Below are 15954 nucleotides of genomic sequence, written 5' to 3' on the forward strand. Positions count from 1 at the left end.
TAAAATTAGCATGTTTAAAGTGATTTTCATGCTTCCAGGGGCCCTAAACACAAGATTTATGGAATGGTTAAAAGTGCATGAAAATGGCAAATTTACTCACTCTGAGTTCTCAAAAAGGGTTTCTTCACCCCGGGAAGTTAATTAAATACCATTTGGAGGCATTTAATGTTCAAGCAAAAACGGCTGATTTTCGACAAAAGAGATAACACCCCCCATTACGTCATGCTTCAGAAATGTGGAAAATGGTCCGTTTTCAAATGTTTTATTTTTGAACGTCATTTCACATTTGTAGGTGGATCATCAGTGTTAGAGCTAAAATTAGCATGTTTAAAGTGATTTTCATGCTTCCAGGGGCTTGGGAAGTTAATTAAATACCATTTGGAGGCATTTAATGTTCAAGCAAAAACGGCTAATTATCGACAAAAGAGATAACACCCCCATTACGTCATGCTTCAGAAATGTGGAAAATGGTCCGTTTTCAAATGTTTTATTTTTGAACGTCAGTTCACATTTGTAGGTGGATCTCCAGTGTTAGAGCTAAAATTAGCATGTTTAAAGTGATTTTCATGCTTCCAGGGGCCCTAAACACAAGATTTATGGAATGGTTAAAATGCATGAAAATGGCCAATTTACTCACTCTGAGTTCTCAAAAAGAGTTTCTTCACCCCGGGAAGTTAATTAAATACCATTTGGAGGCATTTAATGTTCAAGCAAAAACGGCTGATTTTCGACAAAAGAGATAACACCCCCCCATTACGTCATGCTTCAGAAATGTGGAAAATGGTCCGTTTTCAAATGTTTTATTTTTGAATGTCACTTCATATTTGTAGGTGGATCATCAGTGTTAGAGCTAAAATTTACATGTTTAAAGTGATTTTCATGCTCTCAGGGGCTCGGGAAGTTAATTAAATACCATTTGGAGGCATTTAATGTTCAAGCAAAAACGGCTGATTTTCGACTAAAGAGATAACACCCCCCCATTACGTCATGCTTCAGAAATGTGGAAAATGGTCCGTTTTCAAATGTTTTATTTTTGAACGTCAGTTCACATTTGTAGGTGGATCATCAGTGTTTGAGCTAAAATTAGCATGTTTAAAGTGATTTTCATGCTTCCAGGGGCTCGGGAAGTTAATTAAATACCATTTGGAGGCATTTGATGTTCAAGCAAAAACGGCTGATTTTCGACAAAAGAGATAACACCCCCCCATTACGTCATGCTTCAGAAATGTGGAAAATGGTCCGTTTTCGAATGTTTTATTTTTGAACGTCAGTTCACATTTGTAGGTGGATCATCAGTGTTAGAGCTAAAATTAGCATGTTTAAAGTGATTTTCATGCTTCCAGGGGCCCTAAACACAAGATTTATGGAATGGTTAAAAGTACCTAAAAATGGCCAATTTACTCACTCTGAGTTCTCAAAAAGGGTTTCTTCACCCCGGGAAATTAATTAAATACCATTTGGAGGCATTTAATGTTCAAGCAAAAACGGCAGATTTTCGACAAAAGAGATAACACCCCCCCATTACGTCATGCTTCAGAAATTTGGAAAATGGTCCGTTTTCAAATGTTTTATTTTTGAACGTCAGTTCACATTTGTAGGTGGATCATCAGTGTTAGAGCTAAAATTAGCATGTTTAAAGTGATTTTCATGTTTCTAGGGGCCCTAAACACAAGATTTATGGAATGGTTAAAAGTGCATGAAAATGGCCAATTTACTCACTCTGAGTTCTCAAAAGGGTTTCTTCACCCCGGGAAGTTAATTAAATACCATTTGGAGGCATTTAATGTTCAAGCAAAAACGGCTGAATACCGACAAAAGAGATAACACCCCCCCATTACGTCATGCTTCAGAAATGTGGAAAATGGTTCGTTTTCAAATGTTTTATTTTTGAACGTCAGTTCACATTTGTAGGTGGATCATCAGTGTTAGAGCTAAAATTAGCATGTTTAAAGTGATTTTCATGCTTCCAGGGGCTCGGGAAGTTAATTAAATACCATATGGAGGCATTTAATGTTCAAGCAAAAACAGGTGATTTTTGACAAAAGAGATAACACCCCCCCATTACATCATGCTTCCGAAAGGTGAAAAATGGTCCGTTTTCAAACGTTTTATTTTTTAACGTCAGTGCACATTTGTAGGTGGATCATCAGTTTTAGAGCTAAAATGAGCATGTTTAAAGTGATTTTCATGCTTCCAGGGGCCTTAAACACAAGATTTGTGGAATGGTTAAAAGTGCATGAAAATGGCCAGTTTACTCACTCTGAGGTCTCAAAAAGTGTTTCTTCACTCCGGGAAGTGAATTAAATACCATTTGGAGGCATTTAATGTTCAAGCAAAATTGGCTGATTTTTGACAAAAGAGATAACATTACGTCATGCTTTAGAAAGGTGAAAAATGGTCCGTTTTCAAATTTTTTATTTTTGGACGTCAGTTCACATTTGTAGGTGGATCATCAGTTTTAGAGCAAAAATTTGCATGTTTGAAGTGACTTTCATGCTTCCAGGGGCCCTAAACACAAGATTTGTGGAATGGTTAAAAGTGCATGAAAATGGCCAATTTACTCAATCTGAAGTCTCAAAAAGTGTTTCTTCACCCCAGTAAGTGAATTAAATACCATTTGGAGGCAGTTAATGTTCAAGCAAAACCAGCTGATTTTTGACAAAAGAGATAACACCCCCCCATTACGTCATGCTTCAGAAAGGTGAAAAATGGTCTGATTTCAAATGTTTTATTTTTGAACGTCAGTGCACATTTGTAGGTGGATCATCAGTTTTAGAGCTAAAATTAGCATGTTTAAAGTGATTTTCCTGCTTCCGGGGGCCCGGGAAGTGAATTAAATACGATTTGGAGGCATTTAATGTTCAAGCAAAATCGGCTGATTTTTGACAAAAGAGATAACACCCCTCCATTACGGCATGCTTTAGAAAGGTGAAAAATGGTCCATTTTCAAATGCTTTATTTATGAACGTCAGTTCACATTTGTAGGTGGATCCTCAGTTTTAGAGCTAACATTAGCATGTTTGAAGTGATTTTCATGCTTCCAGACGCCCTAAACCCAAGATTTGTGGAATGGGTAAAAGTGCATGAAAATGGCCAATTTACTCAATCTGAGGTCTGAAAAAGTGTTTCTTCACCCCAGTAAGTGAATTAAATACCATTTGGAGGCAGTTAATGTTCAAGCAAAACCAGCTGATTTTTGACAAAAGAGATAACACCCCCCACCATTACGTAATGCTTCAGAAAGGTGAAAAATGGTCCGTTTTCAAATGTTTTATTTTTGAACGTCAGTTCACATTTGTAGGTGGATCATCAGTGTTAGAGCTAAAATTAGCATGTTTAAAGTGATTTTCATCCTTCCAGGGCCCCGGGAAGTGAGTTAAATACCATTTGGAGGCATTTAATGTTCAAGGAAAATCGTCTGATTTTCGACAAAAGAGATAACACCCCCCCATTACGTCATGCTTCAGAAATGTGGAAAATGGTCCGTTTTCAAATGTTTTATTTTTGAACGCCAGTTCACATTTGTAGGTGGATCATCAGTGTTAGAGCTAAAATTAGCATGTTTAAAGTGATTTTCATGCTTCCAGGGGCCCTAAACACAAGATTTATGAAATGGTTAAAAGTGCATGAAAATGGCCAATTTACTCACTCTGAGTTCTCAAAAAGGGTTTCTTCACCCTGGGAAGTAAATACCATTTGGAGGCATTTAATGTTCAAGCAAAAACGGGTGATTTTCGACAAAAGAGATAACACCCCCCCATTACGTCATGCTTCAGAAATGTGGAAAATGGTCCGTTTTCAAATGTTTTATTTTTGAACGTCAGTTCACATTTGTAGGTGGATCATCAGTGTTAGAGCTAAAATTAGCATGTTTAAAGTGATTTTCATGCTTCCAGGGGCTCGGGAAGTTAATTAAATACCATTTGGAGGCATTTAATGTTCAAGCAAAAACGGGTGATTTTCGACAAAAGAGATAACACCCCCCCATTACGTCATGCTTCAGAAATGTGGAAAATGGTCCGTTTTCAAATGTTTTATTTTTGAACGTCAGTTCACATTTGTAGGTGGATCATCAGTGTTAGAGCTAAAATTAGCATGTTTAAAGTGATTTTCATGCTTCCAGGGGCCCTAAACACAAGATTTATGGAATGGTTAAAAGTGCATGAAAATGGCCAATTTACTCACTCTGAGTTCTCAAAAAGGGTTTCTTCACCCCGGGAAGTTAATTAAATACCATTTGGAGGCATTTAATGTTCAAGCAAAAACGGCTGAATACCGACAAAAGAGATAACACCCCCCCATTACGTCATGCTTCAGAAATGTGGAAAATGGTCCGTTTTCAAATGTTTTATTTTTGAACGTCAGTTCACATTTGTAGGTGGATCATTAGTGTTAGAGCTAAAATTAGCATGTTTAAAGTGATTTTCATGCTTCCAGGGGCCCTAAACACAAGATTTATGGAATGGTTAAAAGTGCATGAAAATGGCCAATTTACTCACTCTGAGTTCTCAAAAAGGGTTTCTTCACCCCGGGAAGTTAAATAAATACCATTTGGAGGCATTTAATGTTCAAGCAAAAACGGGTGATTTTCGACAAAAGAGATAACACCCCCCCATTACGTCATGCTTCAGAAATGTGGAAAATGGTCCGTTTTCAAATGTTTTATTTTTGAACGTCAGTTCACATTTGTAGGTGGATCATCAGTGTTAGAGCTAAAATTAGCATGTTTAAAGTGATTTTCATGCTTCCAGGGGCTCGGGAAGTTAATTAAATACCATATGGAGGCATTTAATGTTCAAGCAAAAACGGCTGATTTTCGACAAAAGAGATAACAACCCCCCAATACGTCATCCTTCAGAAATGTGGAAAATGGTCCGTTTTCAAATGTTTTATTTTTGAACGTCAGTTCACATTTGTAGGTGGATCATCAGTGTTAGAGCTAAAATTAGCATGTTTAAAGTGATTTTCATGCTTCCAGGGGCCCTAAACACAAGAATTATGGAATGGTTAAAAGTGCATGAAAATGGCCAATTTACTCACTCTGAGTTCTCAAAAAGGGTTTCTTCACCCCGGGAAGTTAATTAAATACCATTTGGAGGCATTTAATGTTCAAGCAAAAACGGCTGATTTTCGACAAAAGAGATAACACCCCCCATTACGTCATGCTTCAGAAATGTGGAAAATGGTCCGTTTTCAAATGTTTTATTTTTGAACGTCATTTCACATTTGTAGGTGGATCTTCAGTGTTAGAGCTAAAATTAGCATGTTTAAAGTGATTTTCATGCTTCCAGGGGCTTGGGAAGTTAATTAAATACCATTTGGAGGCATTTAATGTTCAAGCAAAAACGGCTAATTTTCGACAAAAGAGATAACACCCCCATTACGTCATGCTTCAGAAATGTGGAAAATGGTCCGTTTTCAAATGTTTTATTTTTGAACGTCAGTTCACATTTGTAGGTGGATCTTCAGTGTTAGAGCTAAAATTAGCATGTTTAAAGTGATTTTCATGCTTCCAGGGGCCCTAAACACAAGATTTATGGAATGGTTAAAAGTGCATGAAAATGGCCAATTTACTCACTCTGAGTTCTCAAAAAGAGTTTCTTCACCCCGGGAAGTTAATTAAATACCATTTGGAGGCATTTAATGTTCAAGCAAAAACGGCTGATTTTCGACAAAAGAGATAACACCCCCCCCATTACGTCATGCTTCAGAAATATGGAAAATGGTCCGTTTTCAAATGTTTTATTTTTGAACGTCAGTTCACATTTGTAGGTGGATCATCAGTGTTAGAGCTAAAATTAACATGTTTAAAGTGATTTTCATGCTCCCAGGGGCTCGGGAAGTTAATTAAATACCATTTGGAGGCATTTAATGTTCAAGCAAAAACGGCTGATTTTCGACTAAAGAGATAACACCCCCCCATTACGTCATGCTTCAGAAATGTGGAAAATGGTCCGTTTTCAAATGTTTTATTTTTGAACGTCAGTTCAAATTTGTAGGTGGATCATCAGTGTTAGAGCTAAAATTAGCATGTTTAAAGTGATTTTCATGCTTCCAGGGGCTCGGTAAGTTAATTAAATACCATTTGGAGGCATTTAATGTTCAAGCAAAAACGGCTGATTTTCGACTTAAGAGATAACACCCCCCCATTACGTCATGCTTCAGAAATGTGGAAAATGGTCCGTTTTCAAATGTTTTATTTTTGAACGTCAGTTCACATTTGTAGGTGGATCATCAGTGTTAGAGCTAAAATTAGCATGTTTAAAGTGATTTTCATGCTTCCAGGGGCCCTAAACACAAGATTTATGGAATGGTTAAAAGTGCATGAAAATGGCCAATTTACTCACTCTGAGTTCTCAAAAAGGGTTTCTTCACCCCGGGAAGTAAATACCATTTGGAGGCATTTAATGTTCAAGCAAAAACGGGTGATTTTCGACAAAAGAGATAACACCCCCCCATTACGTCATGCTTCAGAAATGTGGAAAATGGTCCGTTTTCAAATGTTTTATTTTTGAACGTCAGTTCACATTTGTAGGTGGATCATCAGTGTTAGAGCTAAAATTAGCATGTTTAAAGTGATTTTCATGCTTCCAGGGGCTCGGGAAGTTAATTAAATACCATTTGGAGGCATTTAATGTTCAAGCAAAAACGGGTGATTTTCGACAAAAGAGATAACACCCCCCCATTACGTCATGCTTCAGAAATGTGGAAAATGGTCCGTTTTCAAATGTTTTATTTTTGAACGTCAGTTCACATTTGTAGGTGGATCATCAGTGTTAGAGCTAAAATTAGCATGTTTAAAGTGATTTTCATGCTTCCAGGGGCTCGGGAAGTTAATTAAATACCATTTGGAGGCATTTAATGTTCAAGCAAAAACGGCTGATTTTCGACAAAAGAGATAACACCCCCCCATTACGTCATGCTTCAGAAATGTGGAAAATGGTCCGTTTTCAAATGTTTTATTTTTGAACGCCAGTTCACATTTGTAGGTGGATCATCAGTGTTAGAGCTAAAATTAGCATGTTTAAAGTGATTTTCATGCTTCCAGGGGCCCTAAACACAAGATTTATGGAATGGTTAAAAGTGCATGAAAATGGCCAATTTACTCACTCTGAGTTCTCAAAAAGGGTTTCTTCACCCTGGGAAGTAAATACCATTTGGAGGCATTTAATGTTCAAGCAAAAACGGGTGATTTTCGACAAAAGAGATAACACCCCCCCATTACGTCATGCTTCAGAAATGTGGAAAATGGTCCGTTTTCAAATGTTTTATTTTTGAACGTCAGTTCACATTTGTAGGTGGATCATCAGTGTTAGAGCTAAAATTAGCATGTTTAAAGTGATTTTCATGCTTCCAGGGGCTCGGGAAGTTAATTAAATACCATTTGGAGGCATTTAATGTTCAAGCAAAAACGGGTGATTTTCGACAAAAGAGATAACACCCCCCCATTACGTCATGCTTCAGAAATGTGGAAAATGGTCCGTTTTCAAATGTTTTATTTTTGAACGTCAGTTCACATTTGTAGGTGGATCATCAGTGTTAGAGCTAAAATTAGCATGTTTAAAGTGATTTTCATGCTTCCAGGGGCTCGGGAAGTTAATTAAATACCATTTGGAGGCATTTAATGTTCAAGCAAAAACTGGTGATTTTCGACAAAAGAGATAACACCCCCCCATTACGTCATGCTTCAGAAATGTGGAAAATGGTCCGTTTTCAAATGTTTTATTTTTGAACGCCAGTTCACATTTGTAGGTGGATCATCAGTGTTAGAGCTAAAATTAGCATGTTTAAAGTGATTTTCATGCTTCCAGGGGCCCTAAACACAAGATTTATGAAATGGTTAAAAGTGCATGAAAATGGCCAATTTACTCACTCTGAGTTCTCAAAAAGGGTTTCTTCACCCTGGGAAGTAAATACCATTTGGAGGCATTTAATGTTCAAGCAAAAACGGGTGATTTTCGACAAAAGAGATAACACCCCCCCATTACGTCATGCTTCAGAAATGTGGAAAATGGTCCGTTTTCAAATGTTTTATTTTTGAACGTCAGTTCACATTTGTAGGTGGATCATCAGTGTTAGAGCTAAAATTAGCATGTTTAAAGTGATTTTCATGCTTCCAGGGGCTCGGGAAGTTAATTAAATACCATTTGGAGGCATTTAATGTTCAAGCAAAAACGGGTGATTTTCGACAAAAGAGATAACACCCCCCCATTACGTCATGCTTCAGAAATGTGGAAAATGGTCCGTTTTCAAATGTTTTATTTTTGAACGTCAGTTCACATTTGTAGGTGGATCATCAGTGTTAGAGCTAAAATTAGCATGTTTAAAGTGAGTTTCATGCTTCCAGGGGCCCTAAACACAAGATTTATGGAATGGTTAAAAGTGCATGAAAATGGCCAATTTACTCACTCTGAGTTCTCAAAAAGGGTTTCTTCACCCCGGGAAGTTAATTAAATACCATTTGGAGGCATTTAATGTTCAAGCAAAAACGGCTGAATACCGACAAAAGAGATAACACCCCCCCATTACGTCATGCTTCAGAAATGTGGAAAATGGTCCGTTTTCAAATGTTTTATTTTTGAACGTCAGTTCACATTTGTAGGTGGATCATCAGTGTTAGAGCTAAAATTAGCATGTTTAAAGTGATTTTCATGCTTCCAGGGGCCCTAAACACAAGATTTATGGAATGGTTAAAAGTGCATGAAAATGGCCAATTTACTCACTCTGAGTTCTCAAAAAGGGTTTCTTCACCCCGGGAAGTTAAATAAATACCATTTGGAGGCATTTAATGTTCAAGCAAAAACGGGTGATTTTCGACAAAAGAGATAACACCCCCCCATTACGTCATGCTTCAGAAATGTGGAAAATGGTCCGTTTTCAAATGTTTTATTTTTGAACGTCAGTTCACATTTGTAGGTGGATCATCAGTGTTAGAGCTAAAATTAGCATGTTTAAAGTGATTTTCATGCTTCCAGGGGCTCGGGAAGTTAATTAAATACCATATGGAGGCATTTAATGTTCAAGCAAAAACGGCTGATTTTCGACAAAAGAGATAACAACCCCCCAATACGTCATCCTTCAGAAATGTGGAAAATGGTCCGTTTTCAAATGTTTTATTTTTGAACGTCAGTTCACATTTGTAGGTGGATCATCAGTGTTAGAGCTAAAATTAGCATGTTTAAAGTGATTTTCATGCTTCCAGGGGCCCTAAACACAAGAATTATGGAATGGTTAAAAGTGCATGAAAATGGCCAATTTACTCACTCTGAGTTCTCAAAAAGGGTTTCTTCACCCCGGGAAGTTAATTAAATACCATTTGGAGGCATTTAATGTTCAAGCAAAAACGGCTGATTTTCGACAAAAGAGATAACACCCCCCATTACGTCATGCTTCAGAAATGTGGAAAATGGTCCGTTTTCAAATGTTTTATTTTTGAACGTCATTTCACATTTGTAGGTGGATCATCAGTGTTAGAGCTAAAATTAGCATGTTTAAAGTGATTTTCATGCTTCCAGGGGCTTGGGAAGTTAATTAAATACCATTTGGAGGCATTTAATGTTCAAGCAAAAACGGCTAATTTTCGACAAAAGAGATAACACCCCCATTACGTCATGCTTCAGAAATGTGGAAAATGGTCCGTTTTCAAATGTTTTATTTTTGAACGTCAGTTCACATTTGTAGGTGGATCTTCAGTGTTAGAGCTAAAATTAGCATGTTTAAAGTGATTTTCATGCTTCCAGGGGCCCTAAACACAAGAATTATGGAATGGTTAAAAGTGCATGAAAATGGCCAATTTACTCACTCTGAGTTCTCAAAAAGGGTTTCTTCACCCCGGGAAGTTAATTAAATACCATTTGGAGGCATTTAATGTTCAAGCAAAAACGGCTGATTTTCGACAAAAGAGATAACACCCCCCCATTACGTCATGCTTCAGAAATGTGGAAAATGGTCCGTTTTCAAATGTTTTATTTTTGAACGTCAGTTCACATTTGTAGGTGGATCATCAGTGTTAGAGCTAAAATTAGCATGTTTAAAGTGATTTTCATGCTTCCAGGGGCTCGGGAAGTTAATTAAATACCATTTGGAGGCATTTAATGTTCAAGCAAAAACGGGTGATTTTCGACAAAAGAGATAACACCCCCCCATTACGTCATGCTTCAGAAATGTGGAAAATGGTCCGTTTTCAAATGTTTTATTTTTGAACGTCAGTTCACATTTGTAGGTGGATCATCAGTGTTAGAGCTAAAATTAGCATGTTTAAAGTGATTTTCATGCTTCCAGGGGCCCTAAACACAAGATTTATGGAATGGTTAAAAGTGCATGAAAATGGCCAATTTACTCACTCTGAGTTCTCAAAAAGGGTTTCTTCACCCCGGGAAGTTAATTAAATACCATTTGGAGGCATTTAATGTTCAAGCAAAAACGGCTGAATACCGACAAAAGAGATAACACCCCCCCATTACGTCATGCTTCAGAAATGTGGAAAATGGTCCGTTTTCAAATGTTTTATTTTTGAACGTCAGTTCACATTTGTAGGTGGATCATCAGTGTTAGAGCTAAAATTAGCATGTTTAAAGTGATTTTCATGCTTCCAGGGGCCCTAAACACAAGATTTATGGAATGGTTAAAAGTGCATGAAAATGGCCAATTTACTCACTCTGAGTTCTCAAAAAGGGTTTCTTCACCCCGGGAAGTTAAATAAATACCATTTGGAGGCATTTAATGTTCAAGCAAAAACGGGTGATTTTCGACAAAAGAGATAACACCCCCCCATTACGTCATGCTTCAGAAATGTGGAAAATGGTCCGTTTTCAAATGTTTTATTTTTGAACGTCAGTTCACATTTGTAGGTGGATCATCAGTGTTAGAGCTAAAATTAGCATGTTTAAAGTGATTTTCATGCTTCCAGGGGCTCGGGAAGTTAATTAAATACCATATGGAGGCATTTAATGTTCAAGCAAAAACGGCTGATTTTCGACAAAAGAGATAACAACCCCCCAATACGTCATCCTTCAGAAATGTGGAAAATGGTCCGTTTTCAAATGTTTTATTTTTGAACGTCAGTTCACATTTGTAGGTGGATCATCCGTGTTAGAGCTAAAATTAGCATGTTTAAAGTGATTTTCATGCTTCCAGGGGCCCTAAACACAAGAATTATGGAATGGTTAAAAGTGCATGAAAATGGCCAATTTACTCACTCTGAGTTCTCAAAAAGGATTTCTTCACCCCGGGAAGTTAATTAAATACCATTTGGAGGCATTTAATGTTCAAGCAAAAACGGCTGATTTTCGACAAAAGAGATAACACCCCCCATTACGTCATGCTTCAGAAATGTGGAAAATGGTCCGTTTTCAAATGTTTTATTTTTGAACGTCATTTCACATTTGTAGGTGGATCATCAGTGTTAGAGCTAAAATTAGCATGTTTAAAGTGATTTTCATGCTTCCAGGGGCTTGGGAAGTTAATTAAATACCATTTGGAGGCATTTAATGTTCAAGCAAAAACGGCTAATTTTCGACAAAAGAGATAACACCCCCATTACGTCATGCTTCAGAAATGTGGAAAATGGTCCGTTTTCAAATGTTTTATTTTTGAACGTCAGTTCACATTTGTAGGTGGATCTTCAGTGTTAGAGCTAAAATTAGCATGTTTAAAGTGATTTTCATGCTTCCAGGGGCCCTAAACACAAGAATTATGGAATGGTTAAAAGTGCATGAAAATGGCCAATTTACTCACTCTGAGTTCTCAAAAAGGGTTTCTTCACCCCGGGAAGTTAATTAAATACCATTTGGAGGCATTTAATGTTCAAGCAAAAACGGCTGATTTTCGACAAAAGAGATAACACCCCCCATTACGTCATGCTTCAGAAATGTGGAAAATGGTCCGTTTTCAAATGTTTTATTTTTGAACGTCATTTCACATTTGTAGGTGGATCATCAGTGTTAGAGCTAAAATTAGCATGTTTAAAGTGATTTTCATGCTTCCAGGGGCTTGGGAAGTTAATTAAATACCATTTGGAGGCATTTAATGTTCAAGCAAAAACGGCTAATTTTCGACAAAAGAGATAACACCCCCATTACGTCATGCTTCAGAAATGTGGAAAATTGTCCGTTTTCAAATGTTTTATTTTTGAACGTCAGTTCACATTTGTAGGTGGATCTTCAGTGTTAGAGCTAAAATTAGCATGTTTAAAGTGATTTTCATGCTTCCAGGGGCCCTAAACACAAGATTTATGGAATGGTTAAAAGTGCATGAAAATGGCCAATTTACTCACTCTGAGTTCTCAAAAAGAGTTTCTTCACCCCGGGAAGTTAATTAAATACCATTTGGAGGCATTTAATGTTCAAGCAAAAACGGCTGATTTTCGACAAAAGAGATAACACCCCCCCCATTACGTCATGCTTCAGAAATATGGAAAATGGTCCGTTTTCAAATGTTTTATTTTTGAACGTCAGTTCACATTTGTAGGTGGATCATCAGTGTTAGAGCTAAAATTAACATGTTTAAAGTGATTTTCATGCTCCCAGGGGCTCGGGAAGTTAATTAAATACCATTTGGAGGCATTTAATGTTCAAGCAAAAAAACGGCTGATTTTCGACTAAAGAGATAACACCCCCCCATTACGTCATGCTTCAGAAATGTGGAAAATGGTCCGTTTTCAAATGTTTTATTTTTGAACGTCAGTTCAAATTTGTAGGTGGATCATCAGTGTTAGAGCTAAAATTAGCATGTTTAAAGTGATTTTCATGCTTCCAGGGGCTCGGTAAGTTAATTAAATACCATTTGGAGGCATTTAATGTTCAAGCAAAAACGGCTGATTTTCGACTTAAGAGATAACACCCCCCCATTACGTCATGCTTCAGAAATGTGGAAAATGGTCCGTTTTCAAATGTTTTATTTTTGAACGTCAGTTCACATTTGTAGGTGGATCATCAGTGTTAGAGCTAAAATTAGCATGTTTAAAGTGATTTTCATGCTTCCAGGGGCCCTAAACACAAGATTTATGAAATGGTTAAAAGTGCATGAAAATGGCCAATTTACTCACTGAGTTCTCAAAAAGGGTTTCTTCACCCCGGGAAGTTAATTAAATACCATTTGGAGGCATTTAATGTTCAAGCAAAAACCGCTGATTTTCGACAAAAGAGATAACACCCCCCCATTACGTCATGCTTCAGAAATGTGGAAAATAGTCCGTTTTCAAATGTTTTATTTTTGAACGTCAGTTCACATTTGTAGGTGGATCATCAGTGTTAGAGCTAAAATTAGCATGTTTAAAGTGATTTTCATGCTTCCAGGGGCCCTAAACACAAGATTTATGGAATGGTTAAAAGTGCATGAAAATGGCCAATTTACTCACTCTGAGTTCTCAAAAAGGGTTTCTTCACCCCGGGAAGTAAATACCATTTGGAGGCATTTAATGTTCAAGCAAAAACGGGTGATTTTCGACAAAAGAGATAACACCCCCCCATTACGTCATGCTTCAGAAATGTGGAAAATGGTCCGTTTTCAAATGTTTTATTTTTGAACGTCACTTCACATTTGTAGGTGGATCATCAGTGTTAGAGCTAAAATTAGCATGTTTAAAGTGATTTTCATGCTTCCAGGGGCTCGGGAAGTTAATTAAATACCATTTGGAGGCATTTAATGTTCAAGCAAAAACGGGTGATTTTCGACAAAAGAGATAACACCCCCCCATTACGTCATGCTTCAGAAATGTGGAAAATGGTCCGTTTTCAAATGTTTTATTTTTGAACGTCAGTTCACATTTGTAGGTGGATCATCAGTGTTAGAGCTAAAATTAGCATGTTTAAAGTGATTTTCATGCTTCCAGGGGCTCGGGAAGTTAATTAAATACCATTTGGAGGCATTTAATGTTCAAGCAAAAACGGCTGATTTTCGACAAAAGAGATAACATCCCCCCATTACGTCATGCTTCAGAAATGTGGAAAATGGTCCGTTTTCAAATGTTTTATTTTTGAACGCCAGTTCACATTTGTAGGTGGATCATCAGTGTTAGAGCTAAAATTAGCATGTTTAAAGTGATTTTCATGCTTCCAGGGGCCCTAAACACAAGATTTATGAAATGGTTAAAAGTGCATGAAAATGGCCAATTTACTCATTCTGAGTTCTCAAAAAGGGTTTCTTCACCCTGGGAAGTAAATACCATTTGGAGGCATTTAATGTTCAAGCAAAAACGGGTGATTTTCGACAAAAGAGATAACACCCCCCCATTACGTCATGCTTCAGAAATGTGGAAAATGGTCCGTTTTCAAATGTTTTATTTTTGAACGTCAGTTCACATTTGTAGGTGGATCATCAGTGTTAGAGCTAAAATTAGCATGTTTAAAGTGATTTTCATGCTTCCAGGGGCTCGGGAAGTTAATTAAATACCATTTGGAGGCATTTAATGTTCAAGCAAAAACGGGTGATTTTCGACAAAAGAGATAACACCCCCCCATTACGTCATGCTTCAGAAATGTGGAAAATGGTCCGTTTTCAAATGTTTTATTTTTGAACGTCAGTTCACATTTGTAGGTGGATCATCAGTGTTAGAGCTAAAATTAGCATGTTTAAAGTGATTTTCATGCTTCCAGGGGCCCTAAACACAAGATTTATGGAATGGTTAAAAGTGCATGAAAATGGCCAATTTACTCACTCTGAGTTCTCAAAAAGGGTTTCTTCACCCCGGGAAGTTAATTAAATACCATTTGGAGGCATTTAATGTTCAAGCAAAAACGGCTGAATACCGACAAAAGAGATAACACCCCCCCATTACGTCATGCTTCAGAAATGTGGAAAATGGTCCGTTTTCAAATGTTTTATTTTTGAACGTCAGTTCACATTTGTAGGTGGATCATCAGTGTTAGAGCTAAAATTAGCATGTTTAAAGTGATTTTCATGCTTCCAGGGGCCCTAAACACAAGATTTATGGAATGGTTAAAAGTGCATGAAAATGGCCAATTTACTCACTCTGAGTTCTCAAAAAGGGTTTCTTCACCCCGGGAAGTTAAATAAATACCATTTGGAGGCATTTAATGTTCAAGCAAAAACGGGTGATTTTCGACAAAAGAGATAACACCCCCCCATTACGTCATGCTTCAGAAATGTGGAAAATGGTCCGTTTTCAAATGTTTTATTTTTGAACGTCAGTTCACATTTGTAGGTGGATCATCAGTGTTAGAGCTAAAATTAGCATGTTTAAAGTGATTTTCATGCTTCCAGGGGCTCGGGAAGTTAATTAAATACCATATGGAGGCATTTAATGTTCAAGCAAAAACGGCTGATTTTCGACAAAAGAGATAACAACCCCCCAATACGTCATCCTTCAGAAATGTGGAAAATGGTCCGTTTTCAAATGTTTTATTTTTGAACGTCAGTTCACATTTGTAGGTGGATCATCAGTGTTAGAGCTAAAATTAGCATGTTTAAAGTGATTTTCATGCTTCCAGGGGCCCTAAACACAAGAATTATGGAATGGTTAAAAGTGCATGAAAATGGCCAATTTACTCACTCTGAGTTCTCAAAAAGGGTTTCTTCACCCCGGGAAGTTAATTAAATACCATTTGGAGGCATTTAATGTTCAAGCAAAAACGGCTGATTTTCGACAAAAGAGATAACACCCCCCATTACGTCATGCTTCAGAAATGTGGAAAATGGTCCGTTTTCAAATGTTTTATTTTTGAACGTCATTTCACATTTGTAGGTGGATCATCAGTGTTAGAGCTAAAATTAGCATGTTTAAAGTGATTTTCATGCTTCCAGGGGCTTGGGAAGTTAATTAAATACCATTTGGAGGCATTTAATGTTCAAGCAAAAACGGCTAATTTTCGACAAAAGAGATAACACCCCCATTACGTCATGCTTCAGAAATGTGGAAAATGGTCCGTTTTCAAATGTTTTATTTTTGAACGTCAGTTCACATTTTTAGGTGGATCTTCAGTGTTAGAGCTAAAA

The sequence above is a fragment of the Lissotriton vulgaris genome, chromosome 4_1 (genome assembly GCF_964263255.1).
Source record: "Lissotriton vulgaris chromosome 4_1, aLisVul1.2, whole genome shotgun sequence".
Taxonomy (NCBI): Eukaryota; Metazoa; Chordata; class Amphibia; order Caudata; family Salamandridae; genus Lissotriton; species Lissotriton vulgaris.